This window comes from Zingiber officinale, chromosome 8B (genome assembly GCF_018446385.1).
Source record: "Zingiber officinale cultivar Zhangliang chromosome 8B, Zo_v1.1, whole genome shotgun sequence".
In the NCBI taxonomy this organism is placed as follows: Eukaryota; Viridiplantae; Streptophyta; class Magnoliopsida; order Zingiberales; family Zingiberaceae; genus Zingiber; species Zingiber officinale.
In genome coordinates this window covers 106,414,677-106,435,971 of record NC_056001.1, presented here as the reverse complement: position 1 = coordinate 106,435,971, position 21,295 = coordinate 106,414,677, and the positions used below count along the sequence as shown (strand labels likewise).

The 21,295-nt window shown below is 38.7% G+C and overlaps 1 long non-coding RNA gene across 1 annotated transcript; it reads left to right on the top strand.

The window, feature by feature from the left end:
- The first annotated feature begins 11,580 nt into the window (after nt 1–11,580).
- On the top strand, nt 11,581–19,034 carry LOC122017612. Its single transcript, XR_006121404.1, has 2 exons — nt 11,581–11,636; nt 18,947–19,034. It is a non-coding gene; the product is annotated as an uncharacterized LOC122017612 (long non-coding RNA).
- Nucleotides 19,035–21,295: the final 2,261 nt, after the last annotated feature.

Below are 21,295 nucleotides of genomic sequence, written 5' to 3'. Positions count from 1 at the left end.
CCTAGGGCTAATACAGCTCCTTCTGTATTAGTTACATACAATCATGCACACAGAAAATAATGCCCTTGACATGTCCATGTTGGTTGCTACTCGGAAAACCTATAGGTTCCACTGTACAAAAATTTTGTACAAAGATCTGAACCTTTTCCTAGCTACCATGTGTTCTTTTAAATTAAATTTTGGATCGCCTACGGAACTTAACACGTTTGATCCAAAACTTAATCTATTTGTTCTTTTAGGTTTTGACTTGGATCTCCTGCGGAACTTAACACGTTCGACCCAAGTCTCCTTAAGTTATTAATTCCATTAAATATTAATTTCCATAAAAGGTTCCCAGTACTGACGTGGTGAGGCACATGACCTTCTTGGATATGGGAGCAACCACCACCGACTAGACAAAACCTTTAATAGAAAGCTAATATTTAATTTCCTAAAATAACTTGAGGTTAACCAAAGAGAACAATCAAATCACAAGGAAAAGAAAGAAAAAAAAGAACACAACATCGAAAAACATATTCGAAATACTAGAACGTAAGCCTCTTGTATTTGGTATTATTTCCATAAATAACTAGCATGATGCGGAAAAGGAAAAACTACTAGTTATACCTTCTAGAAAGACCTCTTGATCTTCTACCGTATTCCTCTTCTAACCTCGGACGTTGTGTGGGCAACGATCTACCAAGATGAGAAAACACCAACCACCTTCTTCTCCTCCAAGCAAGGTTCGGCCACAAAGGAAAAACTTCACCAAGGAGGAAAACCAAAATCCTAACCAAGCTCCAAGAGATGCTAGCTTTCTCTCCTTCTTATTCTTCTTCTCCAAGTAGTATCCGGCCACCACAAGAGCTCCAATGGAAGAGGGAGATTCGGCCACCACAAGAGGAAGAGAGGGAGAGGTTGGCCGGCCACACCAAGGAACAAAAGAGGGAGAGAAATAATAGATCTTGTGTCTCATGAAGGCACCCTCACCCCTTCTTTTATATTCCTTGGCCTAGGCAAATTAGGAAATTTAATTACAATAAAATTTCCTCAATTTCCTTGACATGATTTAATTTAGAAAAATAAAATAAATTTTCCAAATCAAACTTCAATGGCCGGCCACATCATTGGAGAACAAATTGGACAAGTTTTAATCAATAATTAAAACTTCCTAATTTGTTTCCGGAAATTTTAAAAAATAAAATTTCTCTTTAAAATATCTTCATGGTTGATAAAAGGAAATTTCTATAATTTTAATTTTATCAACATGTGAATAATTTTTAAAGAGAAAATAAAACATCTCTCCAATCTACAAATAAGGAAAGAGATCTAATCTCTTTCTTTAATTTTTTGTAGATCTTTTACAAGAGAGATATTTTAATTTTAATTCTCTTTAAATTATATCTTCCACATAATAATAAAAATTAAAATTAAATTTCTTTTTAAATTTATTTTGGCCGGCCCTACTAGCTTGGGTTCAAGCTAGGGCCGGCCACCCAATCTCATACCTAGGCCGGCCCTAGCTTGTTCCCAAGCTAGCTTGGCCGACCCCTATTGGGTGGGTATAGAAGGTGGGTATAGGTGGGTATAGAACTCTACAAATAAGAGGCTACGATAGGGACCGAGAGGAGGAATTGGTTTTGGTCTCCCGATAAAATTAAGCATCCCGTGTTCGCCCCGAACACACAACTTAATTTTATCAATGATAATTCATTCCACTAGAGAACTATCATTGAACTACCGCACCAATCCCAAATTACATTTTTGGGCTCCTTCTTATTATGAGTGTGTTAGTCTCCCTGTGTTTAAGATGTCGAATGTCCACTAATTAAGTGAGTTACTGACAACTCATTTAATTAATATCTAAGTCCAAGAGTAGTACCACTCAACCTTATTATCATGTCGGACTAAGTCCACCTGCAGGGTTTAACATGACAATCTTTATGAGCTCCTCTTGAGGACATTATCAACCTAGTATCTCTAGGACACAGTTTCCTTCTATAATCAACAACACACACTATAAGTGATACCATTTCCCAACTTATCGAGTTTATTGATTCATCGAACTAAATCTCACCCATTGATAAATTAAAGAAATAAATATCAAACATATGTGCTTGTTATTATATTAGGATTAAGTGCACACACTTCCATAATAACCGAGGTCTTTGTTCCTTTATAAAGTCAGTATAAAAGAAACGACCTCTAATGGTCCTACTCAATACACTCTAAGTGTACTAGTGTAATTATATAGTCAAGATAAACTAATACCTAATTACACTACGACCTTCTAATGGTTTGTTCCTTTCCATTTTAGTCGTGAGCTACTGTTTATAATTTATAAGGTACTGATAACATCATCTTCTGCATGTGACACCACATACTATGTTATCTACAATATAAATTAAATGAACAACTACAAACAAATGTAGACAATTAGACCAAATGTGATTCTTTATTCATAATGAATGTTTACAAAGCTTAGGCTTTCAGTATACACTCCAACAATCTCCCACTTATACTAATGACTAAGCTGCCATATCTTCTACCATACATCTGATTCCCATTCCCTCCACATGCCGATCGAAAGCTTTCGCCGGAAGGGCCTTAGTGAAAGGATCTGCCAGGTTATCCGCTGATGCAATCTTGGCGATGACAACTTCTCCTCGCTTCACGATATCTCGTATCAGGTGGTACTTGCACTCTATATGTTTACTTGCCTTATGAGCTCGTGGTTCCTTCGAGTTTGCAACTGCACCGCTATTATCACAATAAATTGTGATGATTTTGGGAAAACCAGGAATCACATCTAAGTCCATTAGAAAGTTCCTGAGCCATACTGCTTCTTTAGCTGCCTTAGAGGCTGCTACATATTCTGCTTCCATGGTTGAGTCCGAAACGCATTTCTGCTTAACACTCCTCCATGAAACGGCTCCACCTCCTAAATTAAACACATAGCCTGATGTAGACTTACTGTTATCCCTATCTGATTGGAAATCAAAACCCATGAAGCAGAGCGTCTGCTTGGTAAACTAGCATATAATCTCGAGTCCTTCTTAGGTACTTTAATATATGCTTTACCGCAGTCCGATGTCCTTGTCCAGGGTTACTCTGATATCTGCTGACCATGCCCACGGCAAAGCAGATATCAGGTCTCGTATATAGCATTGCATACATTAGGCTTCCTACACCTGAAGCATAAGGAACTACTTTCATGTCCTCTATCTCTTTCGATGTCTTTGGAGACATCTCTTTAGATAGAGCTACTCCATGTCTAAAAGGTAAGAAACCTTTCTTGGAATCCTGCATGCTAAAATGAGCAAGGATTGTATCTATATATGAAGCTTGGGATGACACAATATTCTTTTCTTACGATCCCTTATAACTTTGATCCCAAGAATGTGTGCACAATCTCCTAAGTCCTTCATATCAAATTGTTTGGACAACCATACCCTTACCTCGATAATACCTTGACATTGTTGCCAATTAACAAAATATCATCTACGATAGTACAAGAAATACCACCATGTTTCCGTTACACTTCTTATATACACAAGACTCATCCGGACTTTGAATAAATCCATATGATCGATTACTTCATTAAACCGGATGTTCCAAGATCTTGAAGCTTGCTTTAGTCCATAAATGGACCGATTGAGCTTGCACACTAGATGCTCTTTGCCTTTTCAATGAACCCTTCGTTGCTTCATATGGATGTTCTCTTCAAGACTTCCATTAAGGAAAGTCGCTTGACATCCATTTGCCAAATCTCATAATCCATATGAAAAGAATGGATAAGAGTATCCGGATAGACTTAAGCTCGCTACCGGTGAAAAGGTTTCATAATCGATTCCCTCTTTTCGAGTGTACCCTTTCGCAACAAGCCTAGCTTTGAAGGTTTCCACCTTCCCGTCCCTCTTTTCCTTTTGTAGATCCACTTGCATCCAACGGCTTTTATACCATCGTGGTTCTACAAGCTCCCAAACCTTATTAGAGTACATAGACTCTATTTAATTCATTGCCTTTTGCCAAGATATCGCATCTATATCTTGGAGTGCTTCACATATGTTCGTGGATCATGTTCATGTTTACCCGAGATCAAGTCCAAGACTCTCCCAAAACATGAATCTTTCAGTCGCCTTACAACCTCCCACTACGACGAGGCATTCGTGGTTGTGTATCATGTGTGACACGTGTTGCGGTCTCTTGTGGTACTACATCTTGTCGCTGTTACTGAAGTAGTCATGTCCTCTCTAAGTTCTTTTAAAACAACTTTACTATCGGGCTTGTGATCCATTATATAGTCTTCTTCTAAAACTCGGGCATTGGTGATAACAATGACCTTCCGGTCTTTAGGACTATAAAATAAACCACCTTTCGCTCCTTTGGGATATCCTACAAACACGTGAACTTCGTACGAGATTCTAACTTATCAAGATCTCGTTTCAAGACATGTGCCGGACTACCCCAAATCGAATATGTCTTAGACTGGTTTTCGCCCATTGCACAATTCTATGGGAGTAGAAGAAACCGATTTAGAAGGTACTAAGTTCGGAACGATATCGTTTTCAGAGCATATCCCCAAAATGAATTTTGGTAATTCAATAACTCATCATCGATCTAACCATCTCCATAAGAGTCCTGTTCCTTCGCTCTGCTACACCATTCTGTTCGGTGCAGATAATTGGGATTGAATCCTAACCTCGATAAGTAATTCCTAAACTCTCCTAAGAGGTATTCGCCACCACGATCGGATCAGTAGTATCTTGATACTTTTACCTAGTCGCTTCTCCACATCACCTTGTATTCTTTGAACTTATCAAAGCACTCGGACTTGGGCGCATAAGGTAAATGTATCCATATCTTGAATAATCGCTCATGAAAGAGACAAAATATTCAAACCTCCTCTTGCCCGGACTGACATAGACCACACAAATCGAGTGAACCAATTCTAACACTTCTTTGGCTCTATACCCTTGGCCTTGAACGGCCTTTTGGTCATTTTACCTTCTAAGCTAGATTCACAAGTTGGAAAATTTTCCAACTCTAATGAACTCAAGTCCATCGGCTATAAGCCTCGGAATCCTACTTATGTTAATATGACCAAGCCTTAGATGCCAAAGATATGCTTGGTTCATTTCAAGGTTCTTTTCTCTTATTAGAATTAGAAGATGAGTTATAAATATCCATGTTTTGCTTTGTGGAAGAAATTGGATTTAAAGTATAAAAATTGCCAACCAATGCACCAGAACAGATAATCACATTATTTCTTTTAATAACTACATCGTTACTGAAAGAAACAGAATATCCATCTGAAAACAGTTTAGAAACTGAAATTAAATTCTTTCTAAAACTGGGTACATAAAGACAATTTCTTAAAACCAAATTTCTATTTCTACTAAAAGATAAGTAGATGTCTCCCACTGCAACAGCTGCCACCTTAGTAGCATTGCCCATGTAGACGGTAATTTCTCCTTCAGATAGTCGTCGGGTTTCCTGAAACCCCTGCAAGGAATTGCAGACATGATCAGTGGCTCCCGTATCTACACACCAGGTGCTGGTAGATAACACCGCTAAACATGTTTCAACAACTAGAGCATGAGATATACCTTTGTTTTGGTTCCTACGAGGATAGTCCGCCTTCCAATGTCCTGCCTGCTTGCAGATGAAGCACTTGCCCTTCGGTTTCTTCACTCCAGCTTTAAATCCCGTACTCTGAGATTTATTCACTTTTTTTGTTGAACCAGCTTGTTTCTTCTTCTTCTTTCCTCTCGGTTTAGAAGTAGAATCATTTTCAGCATAGTGAATTTGAGCATTGTGACGAAACATTCCTTCTGCTGCTTGAAGTTCTGTCAGTAGTTCCGCTAATGAATAAATCCTCTTATTCATATTATAGTTCAGGCGGAACTGCTCAAAACTTCTAGGTAGCGTTTGGAGGATCATATCGATCTGGGTTTCCCCATCAATTTCTCCTCCAAGGATCTGTATCTCGTTCAGATAAGCCATCATCTTTAGGATATGATCCTTACAGAGTACCCTCTTGCATGGTGGTGTCATTATCTTTGTCATAGCTTCTTGTCTAGAAGCCCTATCCTCGATGACCAAAGAGTTCCTTGAGATTGTTCATAATATCATAGTCGTTGGTAAATCTTTATCGATGTTGCAATACATTTGACATTGAAGCCAAAATGTAACACCGCGCCATCTCATCCGCCTTTACCCATCTCTTATGATATTCAATCTCCTCTTGGGTAGATTCACCAGTGGGTGCATCAGGACAAGGTTCAATCAGACAAATTTATAGCTTTCAGTAAGAACAATGTCCAGGTTTCTTTTCCAATCTATGTAATTAGGTCCAATAAGTCTATTTTGTTGAAGTATGATGGACTGGGTTGAAAGTCATCCTAAGAATCACAAATAACTTTTGGTTAGAACTCTAAATTTAGAATAATATTGATTCCTCAAACAATACTATTTTAAATTAACCAACACCTCATAACACCGTGAATTTTGTATGCCACGTTAGTGTGGACGTATACAAATTCAACATTTGTAAAGGAGGGTTTTAACCCATTAATTTTATTATCTTGTCAACCTAACTTTTGACAAATAAAATTAATAGTTGGTATTATTTGGTCACACAAATAATAGCAGTGACTCCGTTGGGGAGGATACTATTAGATGTGTCTAAGTGTATACCATTACTTGACACTAAGTCCATTAATAAGATTATGCCCCTTCCGTTGGGGAAGATCACACGCTCTTAATTAACTTCCTATAGTCATCCAAAAATGGAAGTCTGTTCTAGTGATCCGCAAACAAGCTCATCCGTTATGGAGGAAGGCACTCAGAGCCAACGCGCAAGCTTGTTTGCATCACTTACAAACCAGTAATGGAGACCATGGGATTTACTTAAAAATCCCTCTCCCACTTAGTTATTTATAAATGAAGAATTTTAACTATGCTAGCCTACTAAACTTGTAAACTAACATGCACACATAGCACAATATAAAAGCAATAAATAGAAAATCTAATTTTCAACTATTATGACTTTTATCTCTAATTGTCCTCCGTGTGTTGTCATCCGAAGCTGCTGCCATATTTGGCCACCGCCACCGGGTCTAGCTGTCGCATCCATCTTGCTCCTAGTTCCGCTGCGCCTCTGGTCCTTAGAAGGTTCCACGCTTTGCAAGATTCGATCCGCGACATAAATAGAATTTTACATTTTTGTTCCTATATTCCATAAAAGGAATGTACATGTATCTAGATCAAAAATAAAATCCTAATAAAACTAAATACAGCTCCTGCTGTATTTTAATACAATCATGCACACACATATAAATGCCCTTGACATGTCCAAGGGTCCAATCACACACATAATAACTAAAAGCCATAATAGTTGGATCCAGCATCCACAAAGTTAGCATATCCTACTATTAACCTGCCTAAATTATGTATGACATGTGCATAATTAAACTAAATACCAAATACACAGAGGCAAAACCCTAGCTCTGATACCAATTGTTGGTTGCTACTCGGAAAACCTATAGGTTCCATTGTACAAAAATTTTGTACAAAGATCTGAACCTTTTCCTAGCTACCATGTGTTCTTTTAAATTAAATTTGGATGCGGAACTTAACACGTTTGATCCAAAACTTAATCTATTTGTTCTTTTAGGTTTTGACTTGGATCTCCTGCGGAACTTAACACGTTCGACCCAAGTCTCCTTAAGTTATTAATTCCATTAAATATTAATTTCCATAAAAGGTTCCCAGTACTGACGTGGTGAGGCACATTGCCTTCTTGGATATGGGAGCAACCACCACCGACTAGACAAAACCTTTAATAGAAAGCTAATATTTAATTTCCTAAAATAACTTGAGGTTAACCAAAGAGAACAATCAAATCACAAGGAAAAGAAAGAAAAAAAAGAACACAACATCGAAAAACATATTCGAAATACTAGAACGTAAGCCTCTTGTATTTGGTATTATTTCCATAAATAACTAGCATGATGCGGAAAAGGAAAAACTACTAGTTATACCTTCTAGAAAGACCTCTTGATCTTCTACCGTATTCCTCTTCTAACCTCGGACGTTGTGTGGGCAACGATCTACCAAGATGAGAAAACACCAACCACCTTCTTCTCCTCCAAGCAAGGTTCGGCCACAAAGGAAAAACTTCACCAAGGAGGAAAACCAAAATACTAACCAAGCTCCAAGAGATGCTAGCTTTCTCTCCTTCTTCTTCTTCTTCTCCAAGTAGTATCCGGCCACCATAAGAGCTCCAATGGAAGAGGGAGATTCGGCCACCACAAGAGGAAGAGAGGGAGAGGTTGGCCGGCCACACCAAGGAACAAAAGAGGGAGAGAAATAATAGATCTTTTGTCTTATGAAGGCACCCTCACCCCTTCTTTTATATTCCTTGGCCTAGGCAAATTAGGAAATTTAATTACAATAAAATTTTCTCAATTTCCTTGACATGATTTAATTTAGAAAAATAAAATAAATTTTCCAAATCAAACTTCAATGGCCGGCCACATCATTGGAGAACAAATTGGACAAGTTTTAATCAACAATTAAAACTTCCTAATTTGTTTCCGGAAATTTTAAAAAATAAAATTTCTCTTTAAAATCTCTTCATGGTTGATAAAAGGAAATTTCTATAATTTTAATTTTATCAACATGTGAATAATTTTTAAAGAGAAAATAAAACATCTCTCCAATCTACAAATAAGGAAAGAGATCTAATCTCTTTCTTTAATCTTTTGTAGATCTTTTACAAGAGAGATATTTTAATTTTAATTCTCTTTAAATTATATCTTCCACATAATAATAAAAATTAAAATTAAATTTCTTTTTTAATTTATTTTGGCCGGCCCTACTAGCTTGGGTTCAAGCTAGGGCCGGCCACCCAATCTCATACCTAGGCCGGCCCTAGCTTGTTCCCAAGCTAGCTTGGCCGGCCCCTATTGGGTGGGTATAGAAGGTGGGTATAGGTGGGTATAGAACTCTACAAATAAGAGGCTACGATAGGGACCGAGAGGAGGAATTGGTTTTGGTCTCCCGATAAAATTAAGCATCCCGTGTTCGCCCCGAACACACAACTTAATTTTATCAATGATAATTCATTCCACTAGAGAACTATCATTGAACTACCGCACCAATCCCAAATTACATTTTTGGGCTCCTTCTTATTATGAGTGTGTTAGTCTCCCTGTGTTTAAGATATCGAATGTCCACTAATTAAGTGAGTTACTGACAACTCATTTAATTAATATCTAAGTCCAAGAGTAGTACCACTCAACCTTATTATCATGTCGGACTAAGTCCACCTGCAGGGTTTAACATGACAATCTTTATGAGCTCCTCTTGAGGACATTATCAACCTAGTATCTCTAGGACACAGTTTCCTTCTATAATCAACAACACACACTATAAGTGATACCATTTCCCAACTTATCGAGTTTATTGATTCATCGAACTAAATCTCACCCATTGATAAATTAAAGAAATAAATATCAAACATATGTGCTTGTTATTATATTAGGATTAAGAGCACACACTTCCATAATAACTGAGGTCTTTGTTCCTTTATAAAGTCAGTATAAAAGAAACGACCTCTAATGGTCCTACTCAATACACTCTGAGTGTACTAGTGTAATTATATAGTCAAGATAAACTAATACCTAATTACACTACGACCTTCTAATGGTTTGTTCCTTTCCATTTTAGTCGTGAACTACTGTTTATAATTTATAAGGTACTGATAACATCATCTTCTGTATGTGACACCACATACTATGTTATCTACAATATAAATTAAATAAACAACTACAAACAAATGTAGACAATTAGACCAAATGTGATTCTTTATTCATAATGAATGTTTACAAAGCTTAGGCTTTCAGTATACACTCCAACAGTCCAAGGGTCCAATCACACACAACATCTATAAGCCATAATAGTTGGAGCTTGCAACCAAAAAGTTAGCACATCCTACTATTATCCTACCTAAATTATGTATGACATGTGCATAACTTATTTGAATTCTAAACACACAGAGGCAAACCCTAGCTCTGATACCAATTATTAGTTAGTCCTAGAAAAATCGTACCAGTTCCACTGTACAAAAATTTTATACAAGTGTCGAACCTTTCCTTAAATAACCTATTGTGTTCTTTAGAAGTTAAATTAGGAATCACAGACGGAACTTAACATCATTGATTCCAAATTTAACTTATCTGTTCTTAATGGTTTAGATTTGAATCGCAAGCGGAACTTAAGACTATTGATTCAAATCTACCTAAGTTATTAATTTCATAAATATTAATTTCCAAAATTGGCTTCCAGGACTGCATGGCGAGGCACATGGCCTTCTTGGATATGGGAGCAACCACCACCGCCTAGGCAAAGCCTTTTAAGGAAAGTTAATATTTATTTCCTTAAATAACTCTAGGTTAACCAAAAAGAACAATCGAAATTCGAAAAACAAAACAAAAAGAAACACATCTTCGAAACAAATCCAAAAATCTAGAATCTAATGCCTCTTGTGTTTGGAATTCATACAAAAGAAATACAAATATTATGATGCGGAAATTAATTACTAATTATACCTTCCTTTGTATACAACGACCTCTTGATCTTCTACCGTATTCCTCTTCTTATCCCGGACATTGTGTGGGCAACGATCTACCGAGATGAGAATCCACCTAATCCACCTTATTCTCTAAGCATGATTCAGCCACCACAAATATTCCATGAATAGATGTGGTTCGGTCACCACCACCAAGCTCCAAGGGATTCTTCATTTCTCTCCTTCTTCTCCATGCTAAAATCCGGCCATCTTCAAGCTCCATGAGATTACAAGGTCCGGCCAATGAAGAAGAAAAGGAAGAGGGGAAAATAATAGGGCCGACCACCACCAAGGAAGAAAAGAGAGGAAGAAAAATAATAGAGTTGTTCACCATGAAGGTACCTCTACCTGCTCTTTTATATTCCTTGGTCTTGGCAAATAAAAAAATTTAATTAAAAACTTCCTTAATTCTTTTGCCATGAAAAGGAAAAATTAATTTAATTAAAAATAATTGTAACGACCCAATTTTCCCTATTTCAAGTTCTAAAAGTCCATAAAAATATTTGGAAATACTTTTAAAATATTCTAGAGATTTTAAAAAAAATTTAGAGTATTTTTACGTAATTTTCGGAGGTCGTTTAGTAGGGTTACAAAAAGAAAGAAGTTTTGAAAAAAACATTGAAGGCGAGGTTCGAACCCACGACCTCGGGTCGGACTGACCCAAGCAAAACCGGCCCAACCAGCTGAGCTACACGGTTTTGTTAACCTTATAGGGAGAGAAATATAGTTAAGTTATAATTGAAACAGAAAGATTAGGTTATATGAGGGATTAGGTTATTTCTTTTCCCCCGAAATATTTTTCCCTTCTCCTCTTTTCTGCGTGCGGCGGCTCTCGGGCGAAAACAGAGCCGAATCTAAGGCTCGTCTCCAGCGGCCGGCGAGGACTTTTTCCGACGAGATCTCCACACCTTCGTGATCCCCTCGTCGAGAAGAACAAGTAGATACCAAGAGATCGTTGAGGAAACAACTTCTCCAAACCCTAGCAGCCCTTTCTCTTCGGTTGTAAGTCCAAGAACCCAAAGTAAGTGCTTCTCACATGCGGTAGGAGTAGCTTTCGGGGTTTCGTTTGCATGTTTGTTGTTGTGTAATGAACAAGAGCAGCCCTTTATCCTAGCATATTGTCTAGATTTCAACCTTTTCTCTAGCAATTCGGTTTGAGCTTTAGTTCAAGTCCTTTTGTTGTTTTTTTTAAGAGCACGGACAGAATTTTTTGATGGTTTTCCTTGATTGTTACAACATGCTTATTTAGATGTATTTACCTTACATTTCAAGCATGTCTAAGTAGTTATGTTTCCTTCAAGTCACGGCATGATTAAAGGATTGTTAAGATTCAAAAAAATAAATTAGTTTTACAAGCTTGCTATTTGGAATCTGTTGCTGCCGTGGGCCTGACCAAACTTATTTCCTATGACCATGTAGTCTTTAAATTACTGTTGAGTTTGTTTTGAATATATACAGATATATATATCAGTGGCATATGGTTTTAGTATCTCTTGCATAATGTATATATGTGAGAAGTACAAGCAAAGCAAGACCAAGGTCACAAATTGATCCTGAATTCCAGAATTTAGAATCAAAGCACACTAAGTGCTTAAATAAATGCCAAGGCATTTTATTATAAGAAGTATTTAAAGATAAAAAGTATTTTACTTTTAAAGGGCATGTACCGGACACAAGGTCCAAGGGATGGGCTCCAAGATGCCCCTAGGCACAAGGCCTAGAAGTATCTTAGTAGTTTCGGGATTAGCTACCTCGATTCTTATTAAGAATGCGCGCAAAGTGGTACAATGCCGGACCCAAGAAAAGTTGATTATTATTTTAAAGTATAAGAGTATAAGTTGGGGAACAAATGGAACAGTTTCTTTCATCTAAGTTGCAATTTTGGCAAGTTAAATCTATTGTTTCCTTTTAGAGATGCATGATTTAGTGTTAGTTGCTACTTTCATGTGGAATATGCATTTCCTGCTTTCTTTTATGCACATGCATTTTTTATCGAGTTTTTGTGAGTAGATAGCACTTACTAAGTTTTTAGCTTATAGATACTACTTTCCTCCTACTGCAGATATAGGTAGAGATAAAAGGAAAAGCTAAAGTGATATAAAGGAAGGCGGCAAGGAGACGTCGATGGTGTGTGTGGTGGCTGATATGGAAACTTGGGACCTTGCTAAGAAATTTCTGCAAGTTAATTTAATTAGTTTCCTTCTTAAATAATTAGGAGAATTTAGAGAAATACAGATTCTTACTCCTTCTGTTTTGCTGATTAGAGGTGTCCTTAACAGTATTTGGTTTTGTTTTAATTGCTCTTTTGTTATGGTTAAGTGCTGCTTGGAATTTCTGCAGTAGGTGCTTCTTTCGGACTGTTCAGATTAAATGATGTTGTGATTGTTTTGTTTTTTTTCGAGAATGCTGTTAGTCACTGCCATGTATGTTAGTTTCATTGTTGACATGCTAGTTGTTTGTCCGAGTTTGATTTTTATATAAGAAGTTCATATCCGATTCTCAGTTTGCAAATCACAGTTAGAAGTGTGAAATGGTATGTTCAGTTGCATTAGATTCTGTTATAGCATGGAATGTCTGCAGTAAGATCAGTTTCCGTGATCAGCAAGTTTTATTTCAGTGAATTGATTGTTTACCTTGTATTGCTGAAACATTTTCTTGGTACTGCTTAATTTAATTCGGACTGGCAATTTCTGAAGTCGAGTCGCTTTGAAATTTTATTATGAATGCATGCGAATCTTGTATAGCAGAAATCTGATGTGTAACCAGTAGTATGCAAGTAGCAAATTTGGAAGTTGCTAGAATTTTTTTTTTCTTCCCATTACAATGGCAGCATGCATTACAGATTTTTTTTTCCTTTATGTTGTTGCCTTGAAACTTAGGTACAGTAGTTTTAAAATCTCAGAAAGAATCACTACATTCTTTTAATAGATATAGAGGCATGTTCTGGTATGCTCCCAATAGTTTAAAGTATCTCTAGTATTAGAGTAAGTAGTACCAGTTTCGTGAAGTTAGTAGAAACAGTAGCGGTCACCCTCAGAGTAGTAGTAAGGAGGGTGATCATTACAGTTGGTATCAGAGCAGTTCCCATTCTCCAGCATCACACACACATCAGCATCATCCTTGCCGTCTTCAAGTAAGAAAGTATTTAAGTTTTTCCTTTTATGCTTCTTTATTATTTACAGTATGGAGAAATTGCTTATATGTGCTTTAGTAAGATAGAAGTTTTGTTTCTCTTTATTCATACATATGTATGTTTAGAAAGGATAGAGAAGATATCAAGTCTTTTTCTTTGTCTAACTAGATGTCAAGAAGAGGACGTCCCCGTACCGCTCGTACTGTGGACCGAGCACAGGAGAATGAAGAGCCCAGAGTAGCTGAACCGAATCTCTCTGAAGTTGTTGCTCAACTTCAGAGACAGGTGGCAGAGCAGCAGCAAGTGATCGTCAATCTGATGGTGAATCAGCAGCCAGTCCCTCCCACTCCTCCAACAGTAACTGTGGAGACTCCAGTGGTAACTGAGGTTCCACCAGCTGCCCAGGGAGTCGTCACAGCATCCCAGAGACAAGAAGCCTACCTCATACAGTGGCTGAAACTGAAACCAGAGAGCTTCTCAGGCATGACTGAGCCCTGGGATGCCCAGGCTTGGTTCAAAACACTGGAGAGCACCATGGAGCTTCTTGACTGGCCATAAGTCGAGAAGATCAAGTGTGCCTCCTTCTGCCTGACTAGAGACGCACGCATGCGGTGGGAGAGAGTCAAGAGCAAGAGGGCAGTCAATCAGATGAGATGGATTGATTTTGAGACAGAGTTCTACGACGAGTTCTTCCGCCAAAGGATCACCAATAAGCACTACGAGGAGTTTATGGAGTTCAGACAGGGTGATCTGACAGTGGAGGAAGCAGTTAAAAGATTCAACGGTCTAGCTCGTCTCTGCCCAGAACTAGTAAGTACAGAGAAGGAGCGAGTCAGACTAATGCTCAGAATGCTGAAGCTTGTGATATCACTTAATGTGAGTAGTGGAGCTCATCAGCCCCTGACTGGAGAAGAGTTGGTTAGTAGAGCCTTAGTAGCTGAGCATTACCTGAACAGCATAAAGGCACAACGAGAGCAGCACAAGCCAATCAAGATAGAAACCAAGACTGGGGGAAGTCAGAAACCCCAGTTAAATAATCAGAACTGGAAATGCAAGGGTACTAAAAGAAAGCAGTGGAATTCAGGGAGTAACCAGAAGGGAGGACCAGAAAACAAGCAGACTAATTTCCCTCCCTGCTCTAAATGTGGGAGAACACATCCAGGAGCCTGTCTTTTGGGTAAGACTGGATGTTATTCCTGTGGTCAGGAAGGGCACATGGCTAAAGAGTGTCCTAACAAGTTCAAAACACCTCAGCCACAGCCAATACAATATGGAGCCAAGTCTCAACTACATTATATGCCTGCAACTCTGGATGGACCTCAGATCAGTCAAGGAAGGTTGGAAGCTCCACCAGTTCCAGTCAATGCCAGAGTATTCTCCCTCACTAAAGAGGAAGCTGCTAGTGCCTCCACGGTCGTAACAGGTCAAGTAGTTATTTTTCAGCGTATAGCTACTGCACTATTTGATACTCTTTTGTATCTATACCTTTTGCCAAAGAATTACAGGTACCTATAGAAAACATGACAACCCTACCTTCTGGGGAAGTCATGGAATCCAGTCAGTGGCTTCGGTCTGTACCAGTCAGAATTTCAGACCGAGAGCTATGTGTTAACCTGGTAATCCTCGCTATGCAGGATTTCGATATCATTTTTGGCATGGATTTCCTCAGCAAGTACAGTGCTTCAGTGGACTGCCGCAGAAGGAAAGTAATCTTTAGTCCAGAAGGTGAATCATCCTTTGAATTTACAGGAGTGCCAAAGAGGAAGACCCAGAAATTCCTCTCTTCCCTCACAGCTCACCAGATGTTAGCTAAAGGATGCGCTGGTTTTCTTGCATCCATTGTGAGTACAGAAGAAGAGGAAAGACCCAAGCAAGAGGAAGTTCGGGTAGTCTGTGAGTATCCAGAGGTATTCCCAGAAGAGCTACCTGGACTACCTCCCCATAGGGAAGTGGAGTTTGAGATTGAACTGGTTCCTGGTACCGATCCAATTTCAAAATCTCCATACCGCATGTCTCTAGCGGAGTTGAAAGAGTTGCAAGAACAACTTCAGGAGCTGCTTGACAAAGGCTTCATTCGCCCTAGTCACTCACCATGGGGAGCTCCTGTGTTATTTGTCAAGAAGAAGGATGGATCTATGCGGATGTGCATAGATTATAGAGCTCTGAATCAAGTGACCATCAAGAACAAGTATCCACCGCCCAGGATCGATGATTTATTTGATCAATTGAAAGGGGCAACAGTGTTCTCCAAGATAGATCTGTGCTCTGGGTACCATCAGTTGAAAGTGAAGGAGAGTGATATACCCAGAACAGCTTTCAGGACCAGATACGGACACTACGAATTCGTAGTCATGCCTTTTGGTGTGACTAATGCACCTGCAGTCTTCATGGACTTGATGAATAGAGTGTTCAGAGAATACCTTGACAAGTTTGTCATTGTGTTCATCGACGACATTCTAGTCTATTCCAGAACTTCGGAGGAGCATGACACGCACTTGAGAATAGTCCTGTAGACCCTTCAGCAAAAGCAACTCTATGCTAAATTCTCAAAGTACGAGTTTTGGTTGGAGCAGGTGGCGTTTCTAGGGCACATCGTTTCTAAAGAAGGCATTCAAGTGGATCCAGCCAAAGTAGAAGCGGTCAACAACTGGAAGAGACCCAAGAATGCCAGGGAGATCAGAAGCTTCCTTGGTTTAGCTGGGTACTACAGGAAATTCGTGGAAGACTTTTCCAGAATAGCCTCTCCACTTACAGCCCTCACCAGGAAGAACAAGAAGTTTGAATGGTCAGATAAATGTGAGCAGAGTTTTCAAGAACTCAAGAAGAGACTGACCAGTGCTCCCATTCTGACTGTTCCAGAGAGTGACAAGAGTTTTGACATCTACAGTGATGCTTCCAAGATGAGCTTAGGAGCTGTACTCATGCAGGAAGGAAAAGTTATAGCTTATGCTTCCAGACAACTCAAAGACTACGAGAAGAACTATCCCACTCATGATCTAGAGCTGGCAGCTGTGGTCTTTGCACTGAAACTCTGGCGACACTACTTGTATGGAGTCCAGTGCAGAATCTTCACAGACCATCAGAGTCTTAAGTACTTCTTCACTCAGAAGGACTTAAACATGAGACAGCGCAGGTGGCTAGAGTTGGTCAAAGATTATGACTGTGAAATCCTCTACCACCCAGGTAAAGCTAATAAAGTGGCAGATGCACTAAGCAGAAAATCCAGTGCATCCCTGATGTCCTTGTCATCATTAGCCCTGCCACTACAGAAGGAGTTGTCAGATTTCGGACTTGAAATTAATTATAGGAAACTCTCTGCATTGACTCTAGAGTCAACCCTGCTCGAGGATATACAGAAGAAGCAAAGTGAAGATCCAGATATCCAAAAGATCAAGCAAGGGATACAAGAAGAAGAAAATTCCGAATTTCGAGTATCAGATAGTGGAATTCTTTATCAGGGAAGTCGCCTTTGTGTTCCCAATGATGAAGAGCTGAGAAAGAAAATTTTAGAAGAAGCTCACAGTACACCGTACTCTATGCATCCTGGTTCCACCAAGATGTATCAAGATCTGAAATAGATGTTCTGGTGGTCTGGACTCAAAAGAGATGTAGCTAAATATGTCAGTACCTGCTTGACATGCCAGAGAGTCAAAGCAGAACACCAGAGACCAGGAGGGATGCTACAACCTCTTTCAATACCAGAGTGGAAATGGGAAGACATATCCATGGACTTTATAACAGGTCTCCCAAGAACTACGAATGGATATGATGCAATATGGGTAATAGTGGATAGATTGACCAAGTCTGGCCATTTTCTAGCCATCAAGGTGTCCCACTCTATAGAGCAGTTGGCACAGTTATATGTTAAGGAGGTGATCAGACTTCATGGAACTCCCAAATCTATTGTTTCTGATAGAGATGGACGCTTCACCTCTCACTTTTGGGAGTGTGTCCAGAATGCATTAGGCACCAAACTCAAGTTCAGCACAACTTTCCATCCTCAGACTGATGGACAGACAGAGCGAGTAAATCAGATTCTAGAAGATATGCTCAGAGCTTGTGCATTAGATTTCAAAGGAAGTTGGTGAAAGTATCTATGCTTAGCTGAATTTGCCTACAACAATAGCTATCAGGCCACCATCAAGATGGCTCCTTATGAGGCATTGTATGGCAGGAAGTGCAGATCACCCATTTGCTGGCAAGAAGCAGGTGAAAGAAGAGAGATGGAAGTAGAGCTGGGCATTCAGACAGAGCTGATAGATGAGACTACTCAGGCTATTCAGAAGATCAGACAGAGAATTGAGACTGCCCAGAGTAGACATAAGAGTTATGCTGACACACGCCGTAGGCCACTTGAATTCCAACTAGGGGATTCAGTTTTTCTCAAGGTCGCTCCTATGAAGGGAGTGATGAGATTTGGCAAGAAGGGCAAATTAAGTCCTCGTTATGTAGGACCTTACCTGATCACAGAAAGGATTGGGAAAGTAGCTTACAAGCTGGATTTACCACAGGACATGTCAGCAATACATAATGTGTTAAAGAAGTGTCTCCATGACCCTAGCCAAGTGATTCAGCCTCAGTCAGTGCAGATCCAAGAGGATCTTAGCTACGAGAGCAGACCTACACAGATAGTGGACAGAGCAGTCAAGAGACTAAGAAACAAACAAGTGCCACTAGTGAAGGTCATCTGGCAGAACCAGAAGCACGAGGAAGTCACTTGGGAGCGGGAGGACAGTATGAGAGAGAAATATCCAGAGCTATTCTAAGTTCGAGGACGAACTTTTTATAAGGTATGGGGAATTGTAACGACCCAATTTTCCCTATTTCAAGTTCTAAAAGTCCATAAAAATATTTGGAAATACTTTTAAAATATTCTAGAGATTTTTAGAAATTTTTAGAGTATTTTTACGTAATTTTCGGAGGTCGTTTAGTAGGGTTATAAAAAGAAAGAAGTTTTAAAAAAAAAACGTTGAAGGCGAGGTTCGAACCCACGACCTCGGGTCGGACTGACCCAAGCAAAACCGGCCCAACCAGTTGAGCTACACAGTTTTTTTTAACCTTATAGGGAGAGAAATATAGTTAAGTTATAATTGAAACAGAAAGATTAGGTTATATGAGGGATTAGGTTATTTCTTTTCTCCCGAAATATTTTTCCCTTCTCCTCTTTTCTGCGTGCGGCGGCTCTCGGGCGGAAATAGAGCCGAATCTAGGGCTCGTCTCCAGCGGCCGGCGAGGACTTTTTTCGACGAGATCTCCACACCTTCGTGATCCCCTCGTCGAGAAGAACAAGTAGATACCAAGAGATCGTTGAGGAAACAACTTCTCCGAACCCTAGCAGCCCTTTCTCTTCGGTTGTAAGTCCAAGAACCCAAAGTAAGTGCTTCTCACCTGCGGTAGGAGTAACTTTCGGGGTTTCGTTTGCATGTTTGTTGTTGTGTAATGAACAAGAGCAGCCCTTTATCCTAGCATATTGTCTAGATTTCAACCTTTGCTCTAGCAATTCGGTTTGAGCTTTAGTTCAAGTCCTTTTGTTGTTTTTTTTAAGAGCACGGACAGAATTTTTTGATGGTTTTCCTTGATTGTTACAACATGCTTATTTAGATGTATTTACCTTACATTTCAAGCATGTCTAAGTAGTTATGTTTCCTTCAAGTCACGACATGATTAAAGGATTGTTAAGATTCAAAAAAATAAATTAGTTTTACAAGCTTGCTATTTGGAATCTGTTGCTGCCGTGGGCCTGACCAAACTTATTTCCTATGACCATGTAGTCTTTAAATTACTGTTGAGTTTGTTTTGAATATATACAGATATATATATCAGTGGCATATGGTTTTAGAATCTCTTGCATAATGTATATATGTGAGAAGTACAAGCAAAGCAAGACCAAGGTCACAAATTGATCCTGAATTCCAGAATTTAGAATCAAAGCACACTAAGTGCTTAAATAAATGCCAAGGCATTTTATTATAAGAAGTATTTAAAGATAAAAAGTATTTTACTTTTAAAGGGCATGTACCGGACACAAGGTCCAAGGGATGGGCTCCAAGATGCCCCTAGGCACCAGGCCTAGAAGTATCTTAGTAGTTTCGGGATTAGCTACCTCGATTCTTATTAAGAATGCGCGCAAAATGGTACAATGCCGGGCCCAAGAGAAGTTGATTATTATTTTAAAGTATAAGAGTATAAGTTGGGGAACAAATGGAACAATTTCTTTCATCTAAGTTGCAATTTTGGCAAGTTAAATCTATTGTTTCCTTTTAGAGATGCATGATTTAGTGTTAGTTGCTACTTTCATGTGGAATATGCATTTCCTGCTTTCTTTTATGCACATGCATTTCTTATCGAGTTTTTGTGAGTAGATAGCACTTACTAAGCTTTTAACTTATAGATACTACTTTCCTCCTACTGCAGATATAGGTAAAGATAAAAGGAAAAGCTAAAGTGATATAAAGGAAGGCGGCAAGGAGACGTCGATGGTGTGTGTGGTGGCTGATATGGAAACTTGGGACCTTGCTAAGAAATTTCTGCAAGTTAATTTAATTAGTTTCCTTCTTAAATAATTAGGAGAATTTAGAGAAATACAGATTCTTACTCCTTCTGTTTTGCTGATTAGAGGTGTCCTTAACAGTATTTGGTTTTGTTTTAATTGCTCTTTTGTTATGGTTAAGTGCTGCTTGGAATTTCTGCAGTAGGTGCTTCTTTCAGACTGTTCAGATTAAATGATGCTGTGATTGTTTTGTTTTTTTTCGAGAATGCTGTTAGTCACTGCCATGTATGTTAGTTTCATTGTTGACATGCTAGTTGTTTGTCCGAGTTTGATTTTTATATAAGAAGTTCATATCCGATTCTCAGTTTGCAAATCACAGTTAGAAGTGTGAAATGGTATGTTCAGTTGCATTAGATTCTGTTATAGCATGGAATGTCTGCAGTAAGATCAGTTTCCATGATCAGCAAGTTTTATTTCAGTGAATTGATTGTTTACCTTGTATTGCTGAAACGTTTTCTTGGTACTGCTTAATTTAATTCGGACTGGCAATTTCTGAAGTCGAGTCTCTTTGAAATTTTATTATGAATGCATGCGAATCTTGTATAGCAGAAATCTAATGTGTAACCAGTAGTATGCAAGTAGCAAATTTGGAAGTTGCTAGATATTTTTTTTTTCTTCCCATTACAATGGTAGCATGCATTACAGATTTTTTTCTTTATGTTGTTGCCTTGAAACTTAGGTACAGTAGTTTTAAAATCTCAGAAAGAATCACTACATTCTTTTAATAGATATAGAGGCATGTTCTGGTATGCTCCCAATAGTTTAAAGTATCTCTAGTATTAGAGTAAGTAGTACCAGTTTCGTGAAGTTAGTAGAAACAGTAGCAGTCACCCTCAGAGTAGTAGTAAGGAGGGTGGTCGTTACAACAATTTTCCTTTTCATTATTACATGGTCGACCATTTATTTCCCCAAAACAAGGAGAGTTTTAATTAAAACAAAAATTAAAACTTCCTAATTTGTTTCCGAAAATTTATAAAAAATTTCTCCAATAATTTTT